Source organism: Eschrichtius robustus, chromosome 15, assembly GCF_028021215.1.
Source record: "Eschrichtius robustus isolate mEscRob2 chromosome 15, mEscRob2.pri, whole genome shotgun sequence".
NCBI classification, from domain to species: Eukaryota; Metazoa; Chordata; class Mammalia; order Artiodactyla; family Eschrichtiidae; genus Eschrichtius; species Eschrichtius robustus.
Window position 1 is genome coordinate 4786839 of NC_090838.1, and position 25958 is coordinate 4812796.

The following is a 25958-nucleotide window of genomic DNA, read 5'->3' on the forward strand; positions in this document are numbered from 1 at the left end:
GGAACATGTGCTCAGAGAGCTGCATCCATCATATTCCCAAACGGGATCTGTGTCCCGGGAAGCCAGGGCTGGGCGGGGGCAGGCTGGGATCACAACTGCTGTTTAGTGAGTGGTGCATTCGTAACACACAAGTCACGCTTCCTAAGGATGCACCCCTCCCCCAACATCTGCACCAATAATGACGTAAGGATCGTTTCTAGTTTTGCTTCAGGGAGGGAAAGACAGGAGAGTATCCGTCAACTCAAAAGTGTTAGGTGCTGAGTATGCCCGGGAGGGAACAGATAAAATTGTACTCGGAGATGGAGGCAACACTGTGTGAATAACTCAGATTCCGTTCACAGACTGGCTTGTTTTTTGTTTTTAAGCACATCCAATAATTCTTTTTCATTTTGAAAATTGTCTTTAGATTCTGCTTTTTAAAATGAACCCCTTTCTCTCAGCGCTGTCTATGCTGCAATGTAAGTCATCCTTGCCACTTCCTACCCATCTTTTCTCTAGTGGGTTCTTCTCTCTACCTCCATGCCCCTCAGTATCAAGTTACACCATCGTTTCTATTTCTCTCTCTTTTTTAAAATAAACTTTATATTTTACAGCAGTTAGTTTTACAGAAAATTGGGCGGATAGTAGAGGGGTTTCCTATATTCCTCCTCTTTCCTCTGTCACAGTTTCCCTTATTATTAGCATCTTTCATTAGTATGGTACTTTTGTTACAATTGAAACAATTTTGCAACAATATGAACAAAGGCCAGAGTTTACACTGGAGTTCTCTATTTGTGTTGGGCATTCTCCTATGGGTTTTGACAACTGCATAATGTTATGTGTCTACCAGCACAGTATCACACAGAATAATTTCCCTGCCCTTAAAATTCTATGTGCTCTGCCTATTCACCCCTACCCTGAGACCAGGTTTCTGTAGTAGATCAGTAACTAGCTAACTATGTAACCATAATTAGGCATCTGATCCTTCCAAGCCTCAACTTCCAAATAGATGAAATAGGATTTAAATACTATCTACTTTATGGGGTGTTTGTAAAGATTAAGAGAGAAAATGAATATAAAAGTACCACGCGTAAATCCTTACACAGAAAATGTTTAATTAGTAATAGATAAAGTGGGTTAATACTTGGCTCTCCTTCCACAAGCACAGAGCTTTATGGCTAGAAGGGCTTCGGCTGGGATAAGGGTGTTTTACCTCAATGCTGCCAGCACTGGTAAGGGTTGTCTGAGGGCTGCTTTGTGCAGGATCCTGAAGCCGGTCCCACTTAAGCAGGACAGAGCTTTGACCTTAATCATCACAGACAGTCAGGGGCGTAGGAAGGAGAAGTAGGGTCACACTGCTGCATACTTGCCGTTCCGAGTCCCTAGCAAGCTCATCTCAGACACGCCCAGGGTGGTCAGGGAGGCCTCCTCCTGGGCAGTGCAGCTCACCTGGTGGCGATTAGGTCCAGCCCTGTCTCCCAGGCTGCACTGCGGCCATTTCCCATTAAAGGATGTGGATCCTATGGCTCTTTGATGCAATACAACGCTAACCACCTAGACTTTAGGTAGAGGGAGACCTCTTCAAGAAGGGGGTGCCAGTGGTAAATCTTATACCCATTAACTCGGCCTTTGGTTGGGATCAGGATTTTCATTCCTTAGCTCCAGAGCAGAATTCCTCATCTCTTCTCCCAGGATAGAGTGAGACCCTGAACTTTGCTACGTGTTTGTCAGAAAGATGCAACAGCACTGTGGTTGGACAGAATCCCTGTGGAGACCCCGTGCCGCCCTGGAGGGGACACCGTGTGGGCCCGAGTGTCCTCCCACACTGCCCACATGGCAGGCCCATGGGTGGACGCGGACCACTGCGCAAGCAGCCCTGCTTTAAAGGAAGTGTCACCGGTGAGAGGCGTGACATACAGGACAGGAAGATCTGGAGGTGACCTGGGCATTTGGGGGGCAGCGGTCACTCTGAATGCGTCCTGGTCTTCTCTCCTTCTCCCCTCTGCTGTCCCCTTCCCCGCAAGTCGGGTTAGAGAGGAGGGGTCCGTGTCACCGTAGGGAAGGGGGTCCCTCAGGTCTCCTCTTCTACTTCAGACAAGCCGTGGTCTCACTGACCTGCCCGATGGTTTGGTTGGAGCCGCCACGAGGTTGGACTTGCTCTGGAGACGTGTACCAGGACGAGGTGAAATGTCCCCGGATGTGACAGTGTGGAGGCCGCCCGAGCTCACCACCCACGGGGAATCTCGGCACGGACCCCATAGTCCCTCCTCCAGGCTTCACTGCCCTGGGTTCTGCTTACTCAGCTGTTTGCCTTCCCCGCTCTTTAGAACTTGGATGAAGTGTTCCAGATGCAATTTCTAGCAAGTCAAACACCTATTTCTAACAATACCGAGGACTTCTTCAACTCAAAGTTTCTGAAAATGGCAAGACAATTAGTTGAGAAGGGGCAGACCCATACTATGGAATGAGGAAAAACAACACATTTTATTTTTATTTATTTTTTTTAAATTGAATTTTAGTTGATTTACAATGTTGTGTTAGTTTCTGTTGTATAGCAAAGCAATTTAGTTATACATACATATATATTCTTTTTCATATTCTTTTTCATTATGGATCATGACAGGATATTGAATATAGTTTCCTGTGCTATACAGTAGGACCTTGTTGTTTATTTTATATATAGCAGTTTGTATCTGCTAATCCCAAATCCCTAATTTATCCCTCCCCCACCCCCTTTCCCCTTTGGTAACCATAGTTTGTTTTCTATGTCTGTGAGTCTGCTTCTGTTTCGTAGGTAAGTTCATTTGTGTCATATTTTAGATTCCACATATAAGTGATACCATATGGTATTTGTCTTTCTCTTTCTGACTTACTTCACTTAGTATGATAATCTCTAGGTCCATCCATGTTGCTGCAAATGCCATTATTTCATTCTTTTTTATGGCTGAGTAGTATTCCATTGGATAGATGTACCACATTTTCTTTATCCATTCATCTGTTGATGGACATTTAGGTTGCTTCCATGTATTGGCTATTGTAAATGTAAACAGCACATTTTATTAATCCTTCTCAGGTACAAATTCAAGTACAATCTATACAGTGGTTCTAATGTTAATTTCCTCAGTTAAGTATGACTAAGATAAGCATCTCTGTAAGGGTCTTTTCTAGATTTATCTTAACTTCTTAGCCAAACTTTGCAGGTCAGCTTCCATAGGTGCCATGCTTTCTGATTCAATGCCAATATGTGCTAGAATAGAACTTCTTTCTATTACGTTCTTTTAAGAATTTTCAGAAAGTCCTTGATTTCTAATTTTAGTTCCTAAAATAGAATCATAAATAGTTAATTTCTATCAACTGCCTTGCTATAAAGGCTTCCTTCCCTCCCTCTGCTTCGCCTACCTCAGCTCATGACTTGACGGAGTGGGGAGGGGGCAGGTGGGGTGGCGGCAGGATGGGGTGAGCACTTCTTCTTCTATTTGGGTGCCCCTAGCTGGCTTTGTGTCTCTGTATCTCCCACCAGTGGCCCCTACCTGTCCTGTCATAAACCTCTGTGTTTCCTATATTGTAAATACTGGAAGAGTTCTGTAAAATCTGTGGGGTTTGGCTTGTGTATGTGTTACTGTTTGAAGAATAAGTTCAATTCTGAAATGATAAGGGAGCCATGTCCTTCACCTTTGGACATTAACCATCTTCCTTGGTGAAAGAGGCTCAGGGCTTCAGTACGTAACCAGCCCATGTCTGTTGATAGATAACCCAGGAGCCAGCTGACTGTCCATGTCATCTACCCCTGGATGGAGCACACCTTTACCTCACTCCAAGTCCTGCATCACCTGGTCTCATCACCCATCCAGGTGCTGATCTTTGAGAGGCTGAAGCTGGAGTCACGGATGCTCACCTTATCTGCCAGCCTCACTGACAGCGGCTTGTTTTGCCCATAGGCTGCTGAAGCCTCCACGGGTCTTCCCAGTCACCCCTAGGGCAGATATCCTTGTAAGAAGTGCAACCTGCCCAGGAGAAGCTCTTCATCCAGTCAAAGGGAGGGGACATGTCTCTCCAGTCCGCACCACTTTGTCTTCTGGAAAATGAGTAAATATTATCAAAACCACCAACCATACATTTTGAGTAGATAATCACTAACAGAAAATAAAAACAGACAATTATCCCAAATAAAAGGACCACCACAGAGCTGCTGGCTGCAAGCTTTGCCTTGCCTATGCCTTGTTCAGTATGGAGAAACTTAGGTGCCAGGAAACCTGGATATCTTTTCTTTTTTTTTTTAGTTTAAAAATTTTATTTATTTCAGATTATTTTCCCTTACAGGTGATTACGTAATGTTGAGCATAGTTCCCTGTGCTATACAGTAGGTCCTTGTTGGCTATCTATTTTATACATAGTAGTGTGTATATGTTAATACCAGTCTCCTAATTTATCCCTCACCCCACCCCCCTTTGCCCTTTGGTAACCATAAGTTTGTTTTCTGTGTCTGTGAGTCTCTTTCTGTTTTGGAAATAAGTTCATTTGTGTCTTTTTTTTTCTTTTAGAGTCCACATATAAGTGATATCATAAGGTATTTGTCTTTGTCTGGCTTACTTCACTTAGTATGATAATCTCTAGGTCCATCCACATTGCTGCAAATGGTGTTATTTCATTCTTTTTTATGGCTGAGTAATATTCCACTGTATATATGTGCCACATCTTCTTTATCCATTCATCTGTCGATGGACATTTAGGTTGCTTCCATGTCTTGGCTATTGTAAATAGTGCTGCAATGAACACTGGGGTGCATGTATCTCTTTGAATTATAGTTTTCTCTGAACCTAGGTACGTTTTCCTAGGAACTGTATGAGGCATGGGTTCTGGGACACAGTCTGTTCCCTTGGCTCTGCTCTTCTCTTCTTCTAATCAGAGTGGTAGCCAGGAAACTCACAGTTCTCAAGCTATATTCTCTGAGTTTTCTTTTTGAAGTAGATGCTGGGCATTCAGAAGAGAATGAGGCAGAAAATGGGGAGAAACTTGGAAAGAAAACATTTAACGAAATAGTATGAAAAAAAGTCTAGCATAAGGTCCAAATAGCCTAAAGTCTTGTGCTGGATTTTGTATGTATGCTTGAAAGGAGTAGGCTGACTTGAGACAAAAATGAGCTACTGAGACTGACAGTGATAAAATAGAATAAAAATATACAGTGTTGAAGAGGGTGAAGGGGTATGGCATACTCGCACACAGATTGTGTGAAAATAATTTGTTGTAACCTCTTTACAGACTGCATTAAAAGCTTTAAAAATGTTTGTTACTTTGACCTGCTTCTAGGGATTTATATTAAGAAAATTATTAGTCAAGTGCCAAAATATGTATACACAAAGATGTTCATCAAAGTGTTTTTTAATATATAAACAACAACAAAAATTAATCAACTGTGATCTTATTTAAGGCTGTGTAGCAAATAATAGTATTGCACCCATTTGGCGGAATGGCAAAGCCACTGAAATCATAATGAACATTATATAAACATTGTAGCAAACACATAATGAACATGATAATGAAATTGTTACTACCAAAACCTGATAATACATTACAGATAGCATATACAGTGTGATTTCATTGTGTAATATAAACATGTATATTATAAATCTATAGGAAGCAAAAATAACAAGCTCCAAAAACGTTACGAAGGGATTAAAAAAGATATCTCCCCCCTACAATTGGGTTAACATAAGTCAAATCAAGTTGATATTAATCTCCCTTAGTTCTGAAGAGATTACACATGATTTTTTTCTTTCTTTTCCTTTTTTTCTTCTCTGTATTTTCTATTTTTCCAAATAAGCATGCATTATTTGTATACTCAAAGTAAAAAATAAAAATAAATAAAATGTCAATCTGAATTTAAACATCCTTTCCTTAAAGGAAGAAATCAACAGTTATTTGACCTTTGTTTTAAAAAGCGATTTCTTTATAAATTTAAGGTTTTTCAGTTTAGGACACTTTGAGTCTTTCTCCCAGTTCCTTCAAAGCTACAGTTTGGAAATGCCAGCTGCCATCTGTTCAAGTATTGACCTCGATCATCGGGGAAGTGAAATTGTGCTTAGAAAAGAAGCACAGAGGAGAATCCTGAGACTTCAACTACAGTCAAACACAAAGCAGATTGCTCTTCCTGAGAGAAAATTCAGGGAGCTTGAGTTGTCTGCTGGTTCCTGTTGCCCTTCAGTTTGATTTTACTTTGTAGCTCTTTCCACAAAGATGTAGTTGATAGGATAGATAGGGTACACATTCATTGATCTTCAACTATATTCTCTTGCTGTTAAGAAAACTGTTCTGTTTCTATGAAGAAACATGTGAAGATACAGTTTCTGTTCTTTTGGAATCTGATACAATATATTTAATAGCTGGTTCAGCCCTGAGTATAAACTAATCAAAATGAATGCTGGTTGTTTTAAAAACAAAGGTACTTGGGATCATATTTGCATGCTGGAAGAATATCGGGGAGCTCAGGTGTATTCACATAACTTCCAATTAAACCATTTTGTTTGGAAGAGTATTTTCTCCTTTGTTGCAGCAGGAAGATCTACGGTAGTGCAGGTCACCTGCTAAGGCAAGCCTTCACTTGGAATTTTGATTGATTTCTACTCCTCTTTCGAGTGGACCTTCTTTAGCTTGGTGCCAATGGTTAGGTCCAGTTAAGAGCATCTTTGGATTCTGACAGAAGAGCATTTGAACCACCTTGTATCGCTCATCAACTACATGTCCCTGGGCAAATTATTCCAACTTTTGAGACTTAGTTTCCTAAGCCACAAAATGGGGGTAATGTTATGTACCTTGCCCAATCGCAATGTAATTGAGATCATATAAGTCATCAAGATGTCTGCGTGGCCAGCAAAAAACATACCTCATCAATAGTAGTTGTTCTTGCAAATATCATTAATAAAACAAAATAAAGTTGGCTTCCAGATACAAACCTGCTTCACATGAAGGCAGTTTCTGAATATAAAATCATCTAAAAAACAAGCTAATTCTGTAGCCAGTGCAAATATTAATTATCAATCTAGCGAGAAGCAGGTCACAATGCTGAATGTCAATGTGATAAAATGTTTCCCAGTTGCAAGACAGTAGCACCTTGCTAATTTGTCATTAAGGGGCCCCTGGAGCTGAGAGAGATGACAAAAATCTGTGTGAAGAAGAAATTCTCACTGATTAAATCAAGCTTCTGCAGTTTTGAAAAAAAGTGCTACCTTTGTTAGCTCTGCTTTAGAGTTTTAATGATATCCATGTAATTGACAGGGTCTTCTACAGTTGAAAATTTACCACTTCAAGTATGGCAAAATTTTTTCAACTAAATGACAAAATCTTCTCATTGTGGATGGGAGACTAGAGACTTGACTAACGAAATTTAAATTTTTTTCTGAATTTTAGTTCAACTACCTAGATATTTTACAACTGGCTCTGTCTTCAAAATCAACCCTTTATATTTGCATTATCATCAGGAACATGTCAAGATTATTTAGTATTTCCATACGAATATGGGAAAGTTTAACAGAATAAACCTGGTGAGAAGTAAGGGTTATGTGTTGAAAAAGCCAATGTTTTTGAATTCAAATACATCTGTATTTGATTTCTAGTTTCAGACTGAGTATGTGACCTTGGGCCGTATAGGTAAAATGGGGACTGTTTTTCCTGCCTGACAGGGTCGATAGAGACAAAGTATGTGACGAGCTTGAATATAACAGGCACACACCGTATGCTGTAATGGCAGCTTCTCTTATCATATACATTATTGTTAATTAAATATCATTGGAAAGAAAAGAAAGCTCAGTTACCGATTCTAATTTCAATTCCAACCTTTTCACCTATAACAAGTATTTTGAGAGAATTAGAGCTATCAAATGTTTCCTCTAAGGACCTGCTAAAGAAACAGAGGTAATCATTTTTAAAATGGTGATTGAGTGAGAATCCAGTTCACCAAGTGATTTGTGCAGTAGCCCTTCCATGTGGCCTGGTGTGCAAGTCTCATCATAAATATTCCCTCCCCCAGCAGAGGTTTTTTTTTTTTTTTTTTTTTTTTAACTTTTTTATTGGAGTAAAATTGCTTTACAATGGTGTGTTAGTTTCTGCTTTATAACAAAGTAAATCAGTTATACATATACATATATCCCCATATCTCCTCCCTTTTGTGTCTCCCTCCTTCCCACACTCCCTATCCCACCCCTCTAGCTGGTCACAAAGCACTGAGCTGATCTCCCTGTGCTATTCGACTGCTTCCCACTAGCTGTCTATTTTACATTTGGTAGTGTATATATGTCCACGCCACTCTCTCACTTTGTCCCAGCTTACCCTTCCCCCTCCAGAGTTTTTGAATTGAAGTTTCTTCAGTGTCTGGCCACTCCATGGATACATAGCAATCCAGAATGAATGTCCTGTGGGGCTGCCCAGGATCTCAGACCTTCGCTTCTGTTTTAACAGGGAATTTGGTTCCTAAAAACAAAGCCCACACTTTAGGCAGGATATTGGCCAGGCCAGTGGAGACAATGCCATTGAATCAGCCCGATCTGAGGTGCTGGGATCTGGGATCCGTCTCAGTTCTACCTGCAGTGTGCTGTGGACCCTGAGCAATACGTGTATCCTCTCTGATGCATTTCCTCACCTGCAGTCCTGTTGGAGGTCCCCACCCTGCTCCCCGATCCTAAAGTTTAGGACCCTGCATCTGCCCAGGTCTAGGTTTTCATCAGAACGTCACTTGTTCTATAAAGAAATAACTAGTTATAGCCACTACTGTACAAAAGCTTTTAGTGATTAGGAACAAGCATATTCTAACTGGGCTCATTTACGTGCTATAGGAGTTTCTACTGGGAGAATGAAACCCAGCTGAGAGTTTTCCCAGTGGGATAGTCTTGTGCTATGTACATTTACAAACAATTTACATTTCTCCCATTTTTAGCAACTATTAAAATTCCTTAGCTGAGACACTTATGTTTCCTAACATTATTTCATATTATTTTGTCATAATTTGTATTAAGAATTTCCATTTATCTTCTAAAGGTTAATGCGTAATTGTATGTGGTACTTAATATGTCTTTACCTATAAACTTGTAGTTATAGGGATCAACTGCTCTTTTTCATGAAAAAGCTTCTTTTTAGCAATCAACCTCTTAGTTCTAATGAAATTGTATTTATAACCCCGAGGTATAAAACATATAATAATGTCCAACACTTTTATGGTGATCGTTTTATGTCTGGCCTCACCCTAAGGTATTCAACTCATTTAATCCTCATGAAAAATCTATAAGCTTGGGAAGGTGGTAGTATTACCTCAATTTTATAGATGGAAAAACCGAGGCACTGAGAGAGAACTATCTTGTCCACGGTCACAAAACTTGTCAATGGTGGAAGCTGCAATTTAACCCAAGCAGGGTGAGTCCAGTAGGTATAGAACCCCTGCATTGCATGGCTTTTCACCACAAAATGGAGCTCATTTGGTTAAAACACAGAGGCTTGGGAGCCAAGAGCCCCCAGTGCTTCATCTTCACTTCCTCCCCTGGGGCAGCCCTAACAGGGGTTCTCAGTGCTGGCCCTCGGACCTTTCCTTTGCCACACTACTCTCTGGTGTGCTCTCCAGTCTCATTGCTTTAAGTAGCTTCTATGCTCCCAAATGTATATCTGATCCCTCCCCTGAACTCCAGCCTTCTACAACCACCTACTTACTTGATATCTCTTGTCGGATATTTCATTGGATTGTCACTCAACATATCCCAAACCAAACTCCTCATTCCTCCATCCCTACACACACACAGAACTCCCTCCAGATCTCAGTAAATGACAATCTGTCCTTCCAGTCGCCCAGTCCAAGCACTGGGAAGTCTGTCACCTTGGACTTATTTTCTCACTGTTCACGTGGAAAATCCTACTGGAGCCAACTTCAAAATAAATCCAGAATCTGAAGGCCTCACCATTTCCTTTTCCATTCCCTGATCCATCGTCTCTCCAATGGATTATTACAACTGCTCCAGATTGGTCCAAGCTTCTCCACTTGCCTCTGTAACATGGGCTGTTCTTGACATAGGGACCGGGGTGATCTCTTTACATGGAAATTCCATCATCTCAGTTTCTTGCTCACAACCTGATGGTCCCCATCTTCCCCTAAATAAAAGTTACACATCCTCCCTGACCTGACTTTCTGCTGTTCCGCTGGCCAGCTCCTCCACACCTGTCCATCCACATCACTGGCGTCCTCCCTATTCCTTGGACATGCTGAGCAGGTGTCCACTCCAGGGTCTCTTCCTGTGGTTCTTTCTTTTGGATACTCTGCCATCAGATAGTGTCATGGCTCCTTTCCTTCTTTTCCCTCAGATCTTTGCTAGAGTACCACTATATTACAGAGACCCATTCTTGGGCACTCTCAAAAGAGCTACCCCCTCCCACCTCTCCTGGAAATTTCTTTTCTCTCACCTTGCTTTATTGTTCTTCATAACATTTAACACCATCTAACATGCTCCATAATTTTGATCATTACTTCTACCCCCTCCCACTCCAACCCCTACCAGAATGCTATCTCACGAGGATAGGGATTTTATTTTTGTTGGTGGTGCAGAAGCGATAGGGGGCATAGTAGTCAGGTAATACATATCTGTAGGATACAATAATGAGTGACTTTCCTAGAAATGTCCAGGTTTCATGGAACCCAACCACCTGGGCTCAGCAACAGGGGTGCAAACACAGTGGCGGTCTGAGCTGAGGTGTAAGGGAAGGAAGCTGGAACCAGGTCAGACCTGGCTGCTGAGCTGACTTGAAACGCTGAGAACCAGAGTCTAACACTTCCAATTTGGTAAGGAGGGTTAGTGGAACAGCAAACTTTTGCTTAATCCATGCCAGTGCCAGCATCCAGGGCAACCTACTCTGAAAGGTGGGATGCAGGAGGTGACATGTGCAGTGAAGGTCTCAGAAAGTTCAGTCTATTTGTAGCAGAAGGAAGTGTGAGACTGGGGTCTGGTAAGTGACAAGAGGTGGATGGGGAGTCAGGACTGAGCATCAAGGCGGGAATACCAGCAAGGAAGCAGGGATGTTGAGAGTCCCAGCACTGCTGGGGCCACATGAAAAGTGTGGGGAGTGATGGGAGAGGACAAACAGGACTATCCACACAGACTAGACTCTGGGTCTGGCAAACACTTCTACCAAATGCAGACTTCTGCCCTCCTGAGAGCCGGGTCCTATAGCTTCTCCCCTCTGGGGCTGGGATTCTGCAGGTGCTGAAAGGCAGCACCTGTAGCCAGCGGAGGCAGGGAAGGCAGGGCTGACACCTACCGCTACAGCCTAACAGATTATCTTTCCGGAGGTTTCTCCAGCTTATGTTTATGGTATTTACCTTCTGTTCTTTTTGGGTTGTTTGTTTGTTTAAAGGAAGATGAAATAACCTCACACAACATGATGCCACTTGAAAATAACATGAATCTGAGATTGTTTGCCTCATTATCTCCTTGTAAAAACAAACACCGCTGTCTCCTGCCCACCTCTCTCAGGCGGGCCTGCTGTCAGAATTCTCCTGTTAGAGCAAACTTACCATTGCGTACACATCATTCTTTCTCATAAGCAAATTTTTTCATAAATCTCAGTGGTTTCTACAGCCCTTCTCCTCCAAGAAGCCTTCTTTGTGAATTTCCGATAACATTCGTTCTCCCCTACGACCAGCCGGCAGCTCTGTCTATTGAAAATGTGAAATATTGTTCCTTCCTTGTGTTGCCCCAAATCAGTCCATGTTTATGTCTCTGGCCCAGATTTCTACTCTGAGCCCAGACCAATAGCTTAGTTGACATCGACACTTGGAAATCTCAAAAGAAAATGTCTCAAACTTCAATATTGAACATTCATCTCTTCAATACTGGTGTATTTCAGTGCATGACACCAATATCCATCCTGGGATATCTCATGTGGGTTAGCAACTGTTTCACCTTGAAAACTGCATAAAAGCCAAGTATGGCTTTATTCCCATTTAACATATGCAAGCACATGGCATAGACTCAACCTGACAAGTTCAATAACAGAACACAAAATGCCATATTAACCTACCCCTGGGATAAGGATGGTGGAAGACCCCTCCCCTCTGCTGGGACACCATCCTGCCTTGTACATGTCAAATACTTGCCTAGTCTGGCTACTGGAGAGATTTGTTTCCAGCAGCACAATGAACCATGCTCCCTGAATGACCTTCTTGATGAAAACAATCAAAATGCCATCACTTTACTATTTTTAGAGGTATTTTTCTAAAATTATATCGAAATCATCTTTTTAATTGTATCAATAATCCCTTAGGAAATTCTTTCTGAACTTCTCAGAGGCCAAATATAGTGTGAAAGATGAAGGTCAGAGAAGTGAGCAGATCAGTACAATAAACTGTCACCAGATGCCATTTGCTAATGGGGCAATTAGAAGATTCAAAATTCAAGGCCACATTGAGCACAAAGCCACACGAAGCCAAAGCCCCACGCATGTTGGGAGGGCCAATAGATCTGCCCAACGAACCTGTGACTTCTAGTAGCTTCACCTTTAGCTTAAGAGTAAACTAGAATAACCTCACTGCCCAGTTCCTTACATGGAAAATTACATTTTGTTCTTGGTTGAAGGTCAAAGAAATCTTCCCTGAGAATCAAAACCACAAGCTGAAGCTCACATAGGTTTAGAGATCTAATTCGCCTCCTTGTGCAGGGTGAACAATGTGGAACCAGGATTGAGAGTCTCCAGGCACCAGGTAAGAGCAAATACAATTACTTTCTGAAGGAACTCCCTTTGTTGGCAATGTAGATACTCCCGACCCATCCCAGATCCACTCAGTTAAAATCTGTAAACACACGCACATATTGAAATCCCATAGATAAAATTCCAATAAATGAAAATGCACAGCAAGTCATAAAACACAAGGGATCCAGGCACCATGAGCAGGAATAAGAAACAAGAATCACACCACATAGACCTTGGATATTGACATAATCAGACACTGGATGTCTTCTAACATTGCTTCTGAGCATTTATGGGCCACCTAGTGATATTTTGATTTATTAAAATAAAATTCTAACTCAGTAAGTCTAAGAGTTGGTCCTGATATTGTGCATTTCTCATAAACCCCCAAGGTTTGCCATTGCTGCTGATCTGTGGACCACACATTAAGTAGTAAAGTTTTGATTTGATGTTTAATACATTGTATCTGTTTTCCATTGTTGCTATAAAAAATTACCACAATTTAGGGTTTTGAAAAAAACATGTGTTTATTATCTAGTTCTGGGAGTTGGCTCAGCTGAGTTCTCTGCTCCAGGTTTCAGGAATCCAAAGTTTAGGCGTTGCTGGCATAGTCTCATGAGAAGGCTTTTGGGAGAATCCACTTCCAAGCTCATCAGGGCTGTTGGCAGAATCTGGGTTTTTGCAGTTGTAAGCCTAAGGTCCATTTCCTTCCTGACTGTTGTCTGGGGGCCACCATTAACTCTGAGGCCTCTTTTCGGTCATTTTACTGGAGCACCTACATCTCAGATCCAGCAAAGGTATATTGAGTCCTTCTCACCCTGGGGACCTTTCTGCTCTCCCCTCCACCATATTTTTTTCTTACAGGAGGAAGTTCTTCCCTTTTCAAGCTGCCTGTGATTAGAATGGATCAGCCTGGATAATCGAGGCTAATCGTCCTCCTTAAAGCCTGTAAACTCAGTTACATCTGCAAAGTCACTTTTGCCCTTTAAAGCGATATATTTGTAAATTCCAGGGATTAGGGCATGCACATCTTTGGAGGGGGGGGCTTTCTCTACATTATGTGTATTAAGATATTAGGAAAGCTTAATAACATCTTCAAAAATAGGAGAGTGAAAAATAATAAATAAGGTTAATTAGAGAACTAAATAAAATAATTAAAAATTAAAATACTGTCACAATTGAGATAAAAATCTGTTGGAGAGAGTAAATGGAAGGTTGGGCAGCTGTGGAATCATGAAATCACATGGAATATGGTCAAGGGGGATAAATGGATGTCATATAGTAAAAGGGAAGTTGAAACACATGCAATGGAGATCAAAGTTGTTAACTTGCATCAAACTGGAGTTTCTGAAGGAGATAACAGAGAGAATGAGAGAAGAATTAATATTAAAGGATATAATGACTTAAAATTTTCCAGAATTGTAGAAAGAAATCAATCCTGAGATCCAAAAATCCCAATAAATCCCAAGCAGGATAAGTAAAAAGAAATCCTTACACAGACTCATCACAATGAAACTGGCAAAAAACAAAAACAAAGATAGAAAGAGTACTTTTAAAACAGAAAGAAAAGATTACATTTACAAATATGACAGTTTGATGGATATCTGATTTCTCAAAAGCCACCATGGAAGTTGAAAGATAATAAGATTTTCAATATACTAAGAGGAAATAAATGACCAGGCAAAATTATATATATATGTATGAATTATAATTATTATGTAATTATATGTATTATATAATGATTTTATATATAATTATAATTATATATATATTATGAATTATGTTTAAAAATGAGGACAAAATAAGTATTTCCTATTAATAGAAACTCTCAGTTTTCCTCCAGCCAATATTAGAGAAATTTCTAAAGGATGTATTTTGGGCAGAAGGAAAATTATCACACATGGAAGTTCTGAGAATCATGAAGTATTGAGCAAAGAGGGTAATAAATATGCAAAAGAATCTAAACAATCATCAATGTTATCCTACAGTAAAAATGAAGTCTGTGATGTAACAGAAAAAAGAAAAAACTAAAATCAATGAGAACGATATAGCTCAGAAGACAGGCCGTGGAAAATAAATATTTTAAGATCTCTGTATTGTTCATGGGGAAGGTAATGTTATTTTAGGTGCAAAGTATGTGTGTTCAATTGTCTCATGTAACCACTAAGAGGATAATAGAGTGCATAACTTCCAAACTAAAGGAGGAGAAAAACAACAAAAAGTACATAACCAACCAAAAGTAGGGTGAAGTGAATCAATATGAAGCACAAAATCATGTGGTAGAAATAAGTACAAACGTATATGTGTATGTATATATACACGTGTAATAATATAATTGAAAATGAACTAAAGTATCCAATTAAAGATAAAGATTACCAGACTTGTTTAAAATTGTTTCTATGTATAGACCTATGTGCTATTTATAGGAAACATATATGAAACAAAACAATACTAAAAAGCTTAAAGTAAAGGCAAATCCTAACCCAAAGAAAGTTATGATGGCTACATTAATGTCAGACACGTTAGTCTTTAAGGCAGAAAGGAATACCTGAGAAAGAGATGTAATCTCTTGAAAACTACCATGAAGTATAAAATTATAAAATATATAAAAAAATAAAAATATAAATACTCTGAAATTTATATGGAATAGTAAATGGCAAAAATTTAAAAAGCCAGAACATTGAAGAGCAGCAGGGCAATGCTAGGGTAGGGGGCTGAGGGGTGACTTTGTTTGAGACATTGAGACTTCTCATGTGACGGTCATTAGGAGGGCAGGAGAGTGGGGCATGGCTTCAATGACAGACCAGTTAACCAATGAGCAGAACAGAGATCCCATAATCACCACTTGATAATAGAACCCTGATTTATGACAACACTGGTGTTGCAAAACCATAGGAAAATGAGGGCATAACTCTGCATCTCTAAAAGAAAATATGGGACAACATCTTTATCATATTAAGGTATGATTTTTAACAAGATGTAAAAAGTGAAAAACAAAAGAACTGCAAAAATCAAATTCCTTTAAAATTAAGAACCTCTCTTCTACTAAATAAACCTCAAGGAAAAAGATTATGAATGCTGCACACTGGAAGATGTTTTTTCAAACATGTAATTGAAATGGGATCAATATGCAGAATATATAAATAATTGATACATAACCATATGAAAAACACAAACAACCTCATAAAAAAGAGACAAAATGTAAAGAGACACTTCACAGGAAAAGAAATTCAAATGGCTGATAACATGAGAAAAGTGCTCAATTTCATTAATCAGGGAAATGGACATTAGATACATGTCACTGGATTTGTAAGACTGGCAACAATTTTAAAGACTGCCAAAATCAAGTGTTGACAAAGATGTGGACTAACTGGAATTCCTTGTATACTGCTAGTAATACTCTAAATTAGTAAAACCATTTTGGGAAATAATGAACATTATCTACTATAGTCAAAGACACAATTAACCTATATGGCGTTAATATACAATCCAGTAAGAAACAATAAATATTGGCACATATATTGAAAATGCATACATAAAATTTGAAGCTGAGAGATACTAATATGATTTGTATGGGAATATCACAGAGCTGGGTAATTATTGACCCTCAAACCCTTCCAGTCAAATTTGAAGAGAAGTTGTTTGATTTTGAAAAATAAGTTGATTATTTTCACCAAACAGTAAACTCAAAAAAGACCCTGTAATTCTTCTAAGTAATCAAAATTATATTATGGATATTACAGGTTAAAAGATTGCTATCACCCACACATGTTAACACAAATGTACTGGATTATCATAATAGTTTATGAAATAAACTGGGACCATTATGGATTTGGAAGACTCTTTGCCTAGGACATTCATAAGGCCTAAATCCCCATTTTGAGTGCGATTCTGGAGAAGAAATGAGCATGTGAATGGAATCCTTTGGCTTTTGTAACACAACCTGATCTAATTTCCCTTCAATTACTCTGCCGACTCTCTCTGTTTCTGTTGCAGGTTCATCGCCTTTAACTGAGACACTAACTTATGCAGTTGCTCAGGACTCAATCCCAAACCCTCTCCTCTTCCCAGTCTAACTTTTCCTCAGGCACTTTCATCCGTATCTCTGTCTTTATTACCACAGTCATAGACAATGTCGAATTATGTGTTTGCCCAGATTTCTGCTCCGAGCATCAGTTCCGTATACCCAAGTGACAGCTTGATATCTCCATCTGGTGTTTCAAAGGCAGCTCAAGGTCAACATTTTAAAATTTAATCCCATGATGTATTTGCTTCAAACCATGTCAGCTGCTCCACAGAAAGGCACTGGTACCTACTGTCTTATGAAAGCCAGAATCCCCTACATCACAAGGCAAATCCAGCTTGTGGCCTGTTTCGTGTAGTTCATGAGCTAAGGATGAACCAAACATTTAAAAAATGGTTGCTAAAAAGCAAGAAGCAGAATAAAATAAACCAAGAAGAATAACATGCAACAGAGTCCAAGTGTGGCTTTCAAAGCCTTAAATGTACAAATGTTTAGGGACTCCAGATTTCGACTTATATTTGACACTTTGCTGTTTGTTCATGTGCCATATCCAATCCAACACAAAATTTTATCAATTTGCTATATGAATATTCCAAGGATCTTTTCAGTTCTGTTTATCACCACTGCACCACTACAGGTGGGAATCTGATGGTCTCTTGTCTCAAGGATCACAGTAGGCTTCTAATTATGGTTTGTTTCCGTGAATCCATTCTGAGAGAGAGGAACTTTGTCCTATGCCTGATGAAAATTATTCAATGGCTTTGCCCTTGTCCTCAAATAAAGACCAACAAATTCTTAGTGTGGTTTATAAGACACACTGAGGTCACTATCATTTTCCACACTCCAGCCACGATGGCCTTACTTCAGTTACCAAAACATGCCCTTCTTCTTCCTGCCACTGGACCTTTGCACAGATGCTCTTCCTGTGTCTGGAACAGCCTTCACTCCTCCCCCCCTTCTCCCGTGAAATGCCACTGTTCCTTCAAATCTCACTTCTGTGCAACAGTCTGTATCTATCCTCTCTGATCAGGCTAATTTTTATTATATTCTCTTTTGTAGCACTTATAATAGATGTAGTTATATATTTGTCTGATTCGTGGTTTAATTATTTTTGTTTTTATTTAAAATTTACATACAATAAAGTTCACTTTTTGGTGCACAGTTCTATGAGTTTTGACAAATGCAGAGAACTATGTAACCACCAGTGCAGTAAAGTCACAGATGGTTTCCATCACCCTAACTGAATACCCTTATGCTGCCTCTCCCACCCAACACTTCAGCCCTGGAAACCACGGACCTGTTCTCTGACCCTATAGTTTTGCATTTTCTAGAATGTCATATAAATGGAATTATACACTATATGGCATTTTGAGTCTGGTTTCTCTCTCTTAGCATAATGCATTTGGAATTTATCCTTATTATTGAATGTATCAGTAATTTGTTAATTTTTATTGCTGAGTAGTATTGATGTACCATATTTTATTTATCCATTCACTGTTAAAGGTTGTTTGGTTATTTCCATTTTTGGTGATTTATAATAGAGTTTCTATAAACTTTGCCATATAGATTCTTGTGTGAACTCAATTTTTCATTTCTTTTGAGTAAATGCCTATGAGTGGGATTGGTTGGTCATAGAGCGTGTGTTTAAATTTATAAGAAACTGACAAACTGTTTTCCAAATTTTTTTCTGTTGTGCCTTCTTCCATTAATGCATGAGAGTTCTTGTCACCAAGACTTAATATTGTCAATTCTTATTATTAATTTTTCACCCATTCTAATAGTATACGGTGGTATCTCTTGGTGATTTTAATATGCATTTTTCTAATGCCAAATGATGTTGAACATCTTTTGGTGTACTTATTTGCCTTCCACATACTTTCTTTGGTAAACAGTCCGTGAAAATATTTTGCCCATTATTTACATTGGCATGTTTGCTTTTTAATTGTTGAGTTTTCTAAGTTCTTTATATATTGTGGGAAACGTCCTTTGTCAGATATGCAAATATTTTCTCCCAATCTATAGCCTGTCTATATTCTTCCAACAATCTCTTTTGAAGAGCAGAAGTTTTAAATTTAAAGTCCAACTTAACATTTTTTCTTTCACAGATCATGCTTAGCTAAGAAAGATGCCTGAACCAAGGTCATAAAGGCTTTTCTCTGATGTTTTCTTCTGAGAGTTTTATAATTGTATATTTTACATTTAGAGCTATGAGACATTTTGAGTTAATTTTTAGTTAAGGTATAGGCTGAAATTTGTTTTTTGCTTGTTTTTGTTTGTCTGTTTTGCATATGGAAGTCCCATTGGTCCAGTACCATTTCTTGAAAAGGCAATTCATTGTTCTTGTAACTCTCTTTTCACATTATATAGCAATCTGTTCTGTCGCATTGGTTTATACCAATACCACATTGTTTTTTTTAAAGGTATCTTTGATGAATTTATTTTTTAATTTAATTTATTTTTTATTGAATTATAGTTGATTGGTTTTTATTGAAGTATAGTGTTATATTGGTTTCTGGTGTACAGCATAGTGACTCAGTATTTTTATAGATTATACACCATTAAACGTTATTATGAGATAATGCCTATAATTCCCTGTGCTATATAATGTATCCTTGTTATTTATCTATTTTATACATAGTAGTTGTATCTCCTAATCCCATACCCCTATCCTGCCCCTCCCCACCTTCTTCTCCCCGCTGATAACCACTAGTTTGTTTTCTGTATCTGTGAGTCTGTTTCTGTTTTGCTATATACTTTTGTTTGTACTACGTTTTAGATTCCACACATAAGTGATATCATACATTATTTGTCTTTCTATCTGACTTATTTCACTAAGCATAATACTCTCTAGGTCCATCCACATTGCTGCTAATGGCACAGTTCCATTCTCTTTAATGGCTGAGTAATATTCCATCATATATGTCTTCTTTATTCATTTGTCTGTTGATGGACATTTGGATTGCTTCCATATCTTGGCTATTGTAAATAGTGCTGCTAGGAACATTGGGTGCATGTATTTTTTGAATTTGTATTTCCATTTTTTTCTGGATATACCTACACCCAGGAGTGGAATTGCTGGATCATATGGTAATTCTATTTTTAGTTTTTTGGGGAACTCCCATACTGTTCTCCATAGTGGCTGCACCAATTTACATTCTCACCAAGAGTGTACAAGGGTTCCCTTTCCTCCACATCCTCGCCAACGTTTGTTATTTGTAGACTTTTCGATGATAGCTATTCTAACAAGTATGAGATGATATCTCATTGTTGTTTAGATTTGTATTTCCCTAATAATTAGCAATGTGAGCATCTTTTCATGTGCGTGTTAGTCATCTGTATGTCTTCTTTGGAAAAAGTGTCTATTCAGGTCTTCTGCCCATTTTTTGATCGTTTTTTTTGTTGTCCAATATTGAGTTGTATGAGATATTTATATATTTTGGATATTAACCCCTTGTCAGTCATATGATTTGCAAATATTTTCTCCCATTCCGTAGGTTGTCTTTTTGTTTTGTCGATGGATTCCTTTGCTGTGAAAAATCTTTTAAGTTTAATTGTTTATTTTTGCTTTTATTTATTTGCCTTAGGGGACAGAGCCAAAAAATTATTGAAATAATTTGGGCAGTATTTCTTCCCCTGTGTTTTGGAAGAGATTATATAGAATTGGTAGCATTTCTTTCCTAAATGTTTGGTAGAACTCTAGTGAAACCATCTGAGCCTGCAGTTTTCTTTGTTGGAAGGCTTTTAACTACAGTTCAGTTTATTTATTTGGTGTAGGAAGAATCACACTACTTATTTTTTCAGTGAGGTTTGATAATTTGTGATTTACCAAGAACCATTCCATTTCATCTATGTTGTTGAACTGAAGACCATAGAATTGCTCATAGAATTTCGTTATTATTCTTTTAAAGTCTTAAGGGTCTCTAGTCATCTTCCCTCTTTAATTCTTGAATTAGGCAGTTTGCGTCTTCTCTTTTCTTCGTGGGCAGTTTGGGTAGCGCTTTATCAATTTTATTGAGTTTTACAAAGAATGAGCTTTGATTTTATTGATATTTTTTTCCTCTATTGTTTTTGCAGTCAATGACTGTTGCATAGTTCCACAATTTGGTTCACCCTTGCAAAGACAAAGGAGGGGGAAAAAAATCTATGAAAGTCACTCTGGCTATAAGTTGTTACTCAGCTTTTACTTCAATTCCCAATTCATCTGATATTGCTTACTTTTCAGAGGCCTCAAGTAGCTTTTTGTTGTGTTCTGTCCAGTTTCAGCTGGAACCAGCGGGAGAGATAGGCTGTAGTCAGCGTGGTCCCTCTAGGCCACAGTGTAAATCTGCATGTTGCCTTGTTGCTGTCTATGTCTCTTTCATCTATACTGTGGGTTCATTGAAGCAGAAAGCTTGCATTTTTCCTTATTTGCCCATCCTCTGGGTTTAGCAAAGCACCTGGTACATCAATATATAGTATTATAGGTTGTTAAATCCCTCTTTGTCAATATGTATTTAATGTAGTAATCCTAGTTTCCCATAAAACTATTACTACATTGATTTGAAACCTTATAAGATGGAATCTTAGAATCAAGGATGTCTTAGTTTTCTCTTACTCCATAACAAATTACTACCAACATACATATTATCTCCAGTTTCTGACCAGTTTCTGTGGGTCAGGAGTCCAGGCACGGCTTAGCAGTCTTCTGCTCAGGGTCTCACCAGGCTGTGACTGAGGTGTCAGCTGAGCTGTGTTCTGACCCAGAGGATCACTAGGGAAGACTCCATTGCTATCCTCATTCAGGTTGTTGGCAGGGTTTATTTCCTTGTGGTTGTAGGACTGAGGCCCTCAGCTTCTCACTGGCTGCCCTTAAGTCTTGGATCACTGTGGTTTTCTGACACTTGGCCCTCTCCATGGGCACTTCACTACATGGCTGTTTGCTTCTTCAAAGCCACCAGGGAAATCTCTCTCTAGTCTGCTAAGTTATAATCTTGTATAATGTAACGTAGTCGTGGAGTGATAGCCTTCACCTTTGTCATGTAACATAACCTAATCAATAGAGTAACATCCTTTGCCATATTCTGTTAGAAGCAGGTCACAGGACCTGTCCACATTCGAGGGAAGGACAGTCATCACATTAGGCATCACCTCAGGTGGTATCTACCACAAAAGAGGTATAATATTTATTCATTTCATGTGAGTATTTAGAAAGCACTACTAAAGTGGACTTGCATCAAGAATGGGAGTGAGAATGTCTCCCATTTCACTTGCTGTCATGTTTCTAGTTCCACATTCATATAAAACAGAGTTGATCTATAGGAAATATCCTTTCAATTAATAAATGAGAAAATGCTTGGGACTTAACATTTGATAGAATGTAGCTCTGCTGCTAGTCTCTGGCCAGAGAAGATGCAGAATAAAGCCCATGGATGATGTGACTTCATTGGACTCTTCTAAAGATTCCCAGACAACCCAGTGCACTGTGCCCAAAGGTCTCACAGCATATAACACAGTTTGTGTTCATAATTTCAGAGGTTTATTTTCCACCCCAGCCCCAGAGTTACACTTTCCTACCTGGCACTGTTGGGTCTCACAGAGCAAGAATCCAGTTTGTGATGCAGTGCAGCATAGATGACCAGTGAATTAATCCATTCCACTCTTACTTTAGTGAAACTGCTTCCATTGATTCCCTATGATGCATTGCATTTTCTAGTAAAGATCACATTGGATGTTATTGAACATCACACTTGTTATGTGATATTTTGACATCATCATCATCAGCTGGGGAAACTGTAGAAAGCTGAAACTTGCAATCATAGCTCAGGTCTATGAATTCTGAAGTCAAAGCATAATTCTTCTCCATTTCATTTTATTCAGAGCATTCAAAACTTTGAAGTCCTTTCCATACATGATCTGTACAATATTGTGTTATCCGAAGATTTCCTACCACATAAATGACACATGCTCACTCATGGTAGGTCTCCCTTTCTGAATTTATGTTTAAGTTTATGTTTTCCACAGGTGCTCCTAAATGCTTTTCAAAAATGCAGCAGCATAATATTTAAATGTTGGACCTCGATGCCTCCAAGACTGATTCCCTTCCCTTGATAAGGAGTGGGCTTTAAAGGCTCCTGGAGGACCAGGGTCAGTGTGCTTCTTTCCTGTCATTGTGGGTTGAGACAGGGTTGGATTCTGTAAGAATGTCCAAGGTCAAATAAGAATAATAGGTCTGAAATTTACAATGATTACAGGGATGAGATGGAGAAGGGGTCAAGCTGCAGGGACCAGAAGGTGATGATGAATGCAAGAGTGGGAAAGCAAGTAACAGTTGGGTAGGTGAGGAGGACCAGACACACGGCAGGTCAGCCCATGCTAATGGACCAGAAAAAGTTCCAAAAGATAGGGTAGAATTTTCTTAGCTTGCCATGCAGGTCTCCTGTTACTTGGACTCTCCATCTCTTGGTACCTGATCCTTTCTGGCCATATTGAGTGTCTAACTACTCCCTTATCATAAAACTCGGAGTGTGCTTCCTGGTTTTTGTAAATGTTATTTCTAGATGCACTCCTAATATATCCTTCTTTATTTTATATGATTGAATATCATAATCACCTCTAAAATGGAATTTGAAAGTTACCTCCTCTGAGAAGTACTTGGTCCCTCCTCCTTCTGTACATTCATCATAAAAGCATAGACCACACTATAGGGTCTTCCCTACATAGTGTGAGAACACTGCTCATTGAGAACAGAGGCTAGGACCTCACATATTAGGTTCTTCTCTGAATTTTTTTTTTTTTTTTTCATTCGTCTCAAATCAAGGGAACTTTGTAGGAGTCAGTGCTGTGGAAGACAAAAGGACCCAGTCTCTGAATTCAAGAAACTTACCTTAATAGACAAGATGACACGTCCGCAAATGTATAATATATGGTAACTAATGAAAACTAGCATTTTGTGGTACTTTATAAGCCACAATCATCACCTCTTTGCTTCTCACAAGACATATGGATCAGATAATATTTCCGTAACTTCACAAGTGACAAAACTGATAGATAAATGCGAGTACAATTATTGTCCAAGGAATACAAGGAACACAATCATTGTCCAACAGTCTTAATTAGGAATTTAATTTTAGCTTTTCTGCTGCAAATTTTATGCATTTTCCTCTAACTCAAGATGTCTTTGACCAAAATGAAGGATGCAAATGTCTTGTATGGGAGTTTCTGAAGACAGAGTGCTTGCTTTTCCTGCATTGGTTCAGGAAGGTTTTATGGAGAACGTACTAAGTGAAATACCCCTGGAAGCATAGATAAAAACTTGATCAATGAAGTAAAAGTGAGAAGCAGTTTTAGAAAGGGAGGAAAGAATGAACATGTTGCATTTGGGGCATAAAGTCTGACTGGGAATAATATCAGAAAGATTTAAGTGCTTGCTAAAGTTTTAATTGATCTTGCAACAAGAGTGGTAATGGCTTCAGAAGAAAAAACAATGATGAATGTGGTACCTCAAAGGTCCCAATGCGGAGGTGAAAAATGGGATGAATCGCTGATGGATCCTAAGGTAAGATAACCAGATAGGAGATTTGAATACAACTAGGTGTGATTACCTCTGACAAATGGAGTGTATTGGTAGTAAAATTGTGTTTAGAAAAATGGTCATCATGTTACGCTCAGAGAAATCTTAACCCACCTTTGATATTTGGCAAGAGATAATAATATTTATGTAATAGAAAATGTAGTTTGGTGTTTTTGATAAATCAGCACAGATAATGTTTGAACACCTGTTATGTACCTGGCATTGTCTCAGCTGCTGAAGATACCACAATGAACAATACAAAAATGCCTTAATGGAGCTCCTATTCTGGCATTAAATGTGTTCCCAATACAGATAACAGATGCTTAATGACAAACAACCACTCTTGTTTTTAGGGGTGGGGAGTGGAGAGGGGTGGATGGTGTGAAGGGCAAAAGAGAAGCTGGCTGTGAAAAGAAAATGTCTTATTTTAGCAGTGTATGCCTGATGAATTGGGATGAAGGTAGAAAAGCCTTTATACTTGAAACTGCTTGAAGAAATTCAGCTGAATGAAAAACAAAATCTTGTTCCTGTGGGCAGCTGGATGAAAAGTTTGAGGCTTTGTTGTTGTTGAGAACACTGGTCATCCTCGCCAAGCTATTCAGAATATTCTGGTCTCCCAAGGCAATGCCGAAGCAAGAAGCAGGTCCTGGAGCAAATTTTTTTTCTAAATTTAAAATAAATCCAGTGGGTTTTGTGCCAAATAATCACCAGCTGCTGTGAGATCAATGTGTGTGGAATTATTAACAGGAAGCAAATTACTAACTACAACCTATGGAGAGAATTCATCTCAGGCAAGGACTTTCTTTGAAGGATTGTGCCCAGCGTGAAAATATTTAATTTCCCCACAGTCACTCCACAGGGACCCACCAAGGGTGCCATTGGTAATAAGCAAGAAGTTGCTGGATGCAAAGCTTTGGAATCACTAACCTGAAACACAGAGAGGGAAGTGTAGCAGAGAAAAAGTGCATTCCATCAACAATACCTTCAAGTTTTTGTATAAAACCTCCAGGTTAGTGAACAGGTCCCTGCATTTGATCTGAGACCTTGTGCTTGGAACGTCCTCAATAAATATTTTCTGTTATTGGTTGAATGAACCATACCTTTACACTCATGAGATGCTACACTACAAGAGACCATGGGGATCATCTAAATGAAGTTCATTTTTTTAACCAGAGACATAGGACCTTGGCCCCAAACCAGAATATATATCTCCATAGAAGCGTCCATCGCTCAATCTACCTCATCAAAAAGAGTCTAAGAACGCTGTTGACATCCCCAATCGATCTTTAATAAATAACAAAATTAGAACATAAAATCACAAAAGTCTTAGTGAAGAGCAGTGAGAAAGACAGGCTGGATATCCATGGTCCTTTTCGGATATCTCCCTGATTCTGCAGACTGTGTGGGCCACGTTACAGAATCATGAGATAATGAAGAGCCATTGAGAAAGAGGAAGAATACTCAGTCCTAACGTGTCTCAGATACTTCATGCATTGTTGAGAGAGTCCGCTTTGGCACACAGCTTGCATAGTAAGGACTAGGACACAGGTATGCTGACTTCAGTTGGAGGAAGAACTTCATAGAATTGAAGATATCTGAGCTGAATTTTGAAGAATGGGTAAGCCTTTATATTATGAGCAAATTCAAAAATATGAAAGAATGTCAGAAATCCAAGTACTGCAAGAAGTTTGT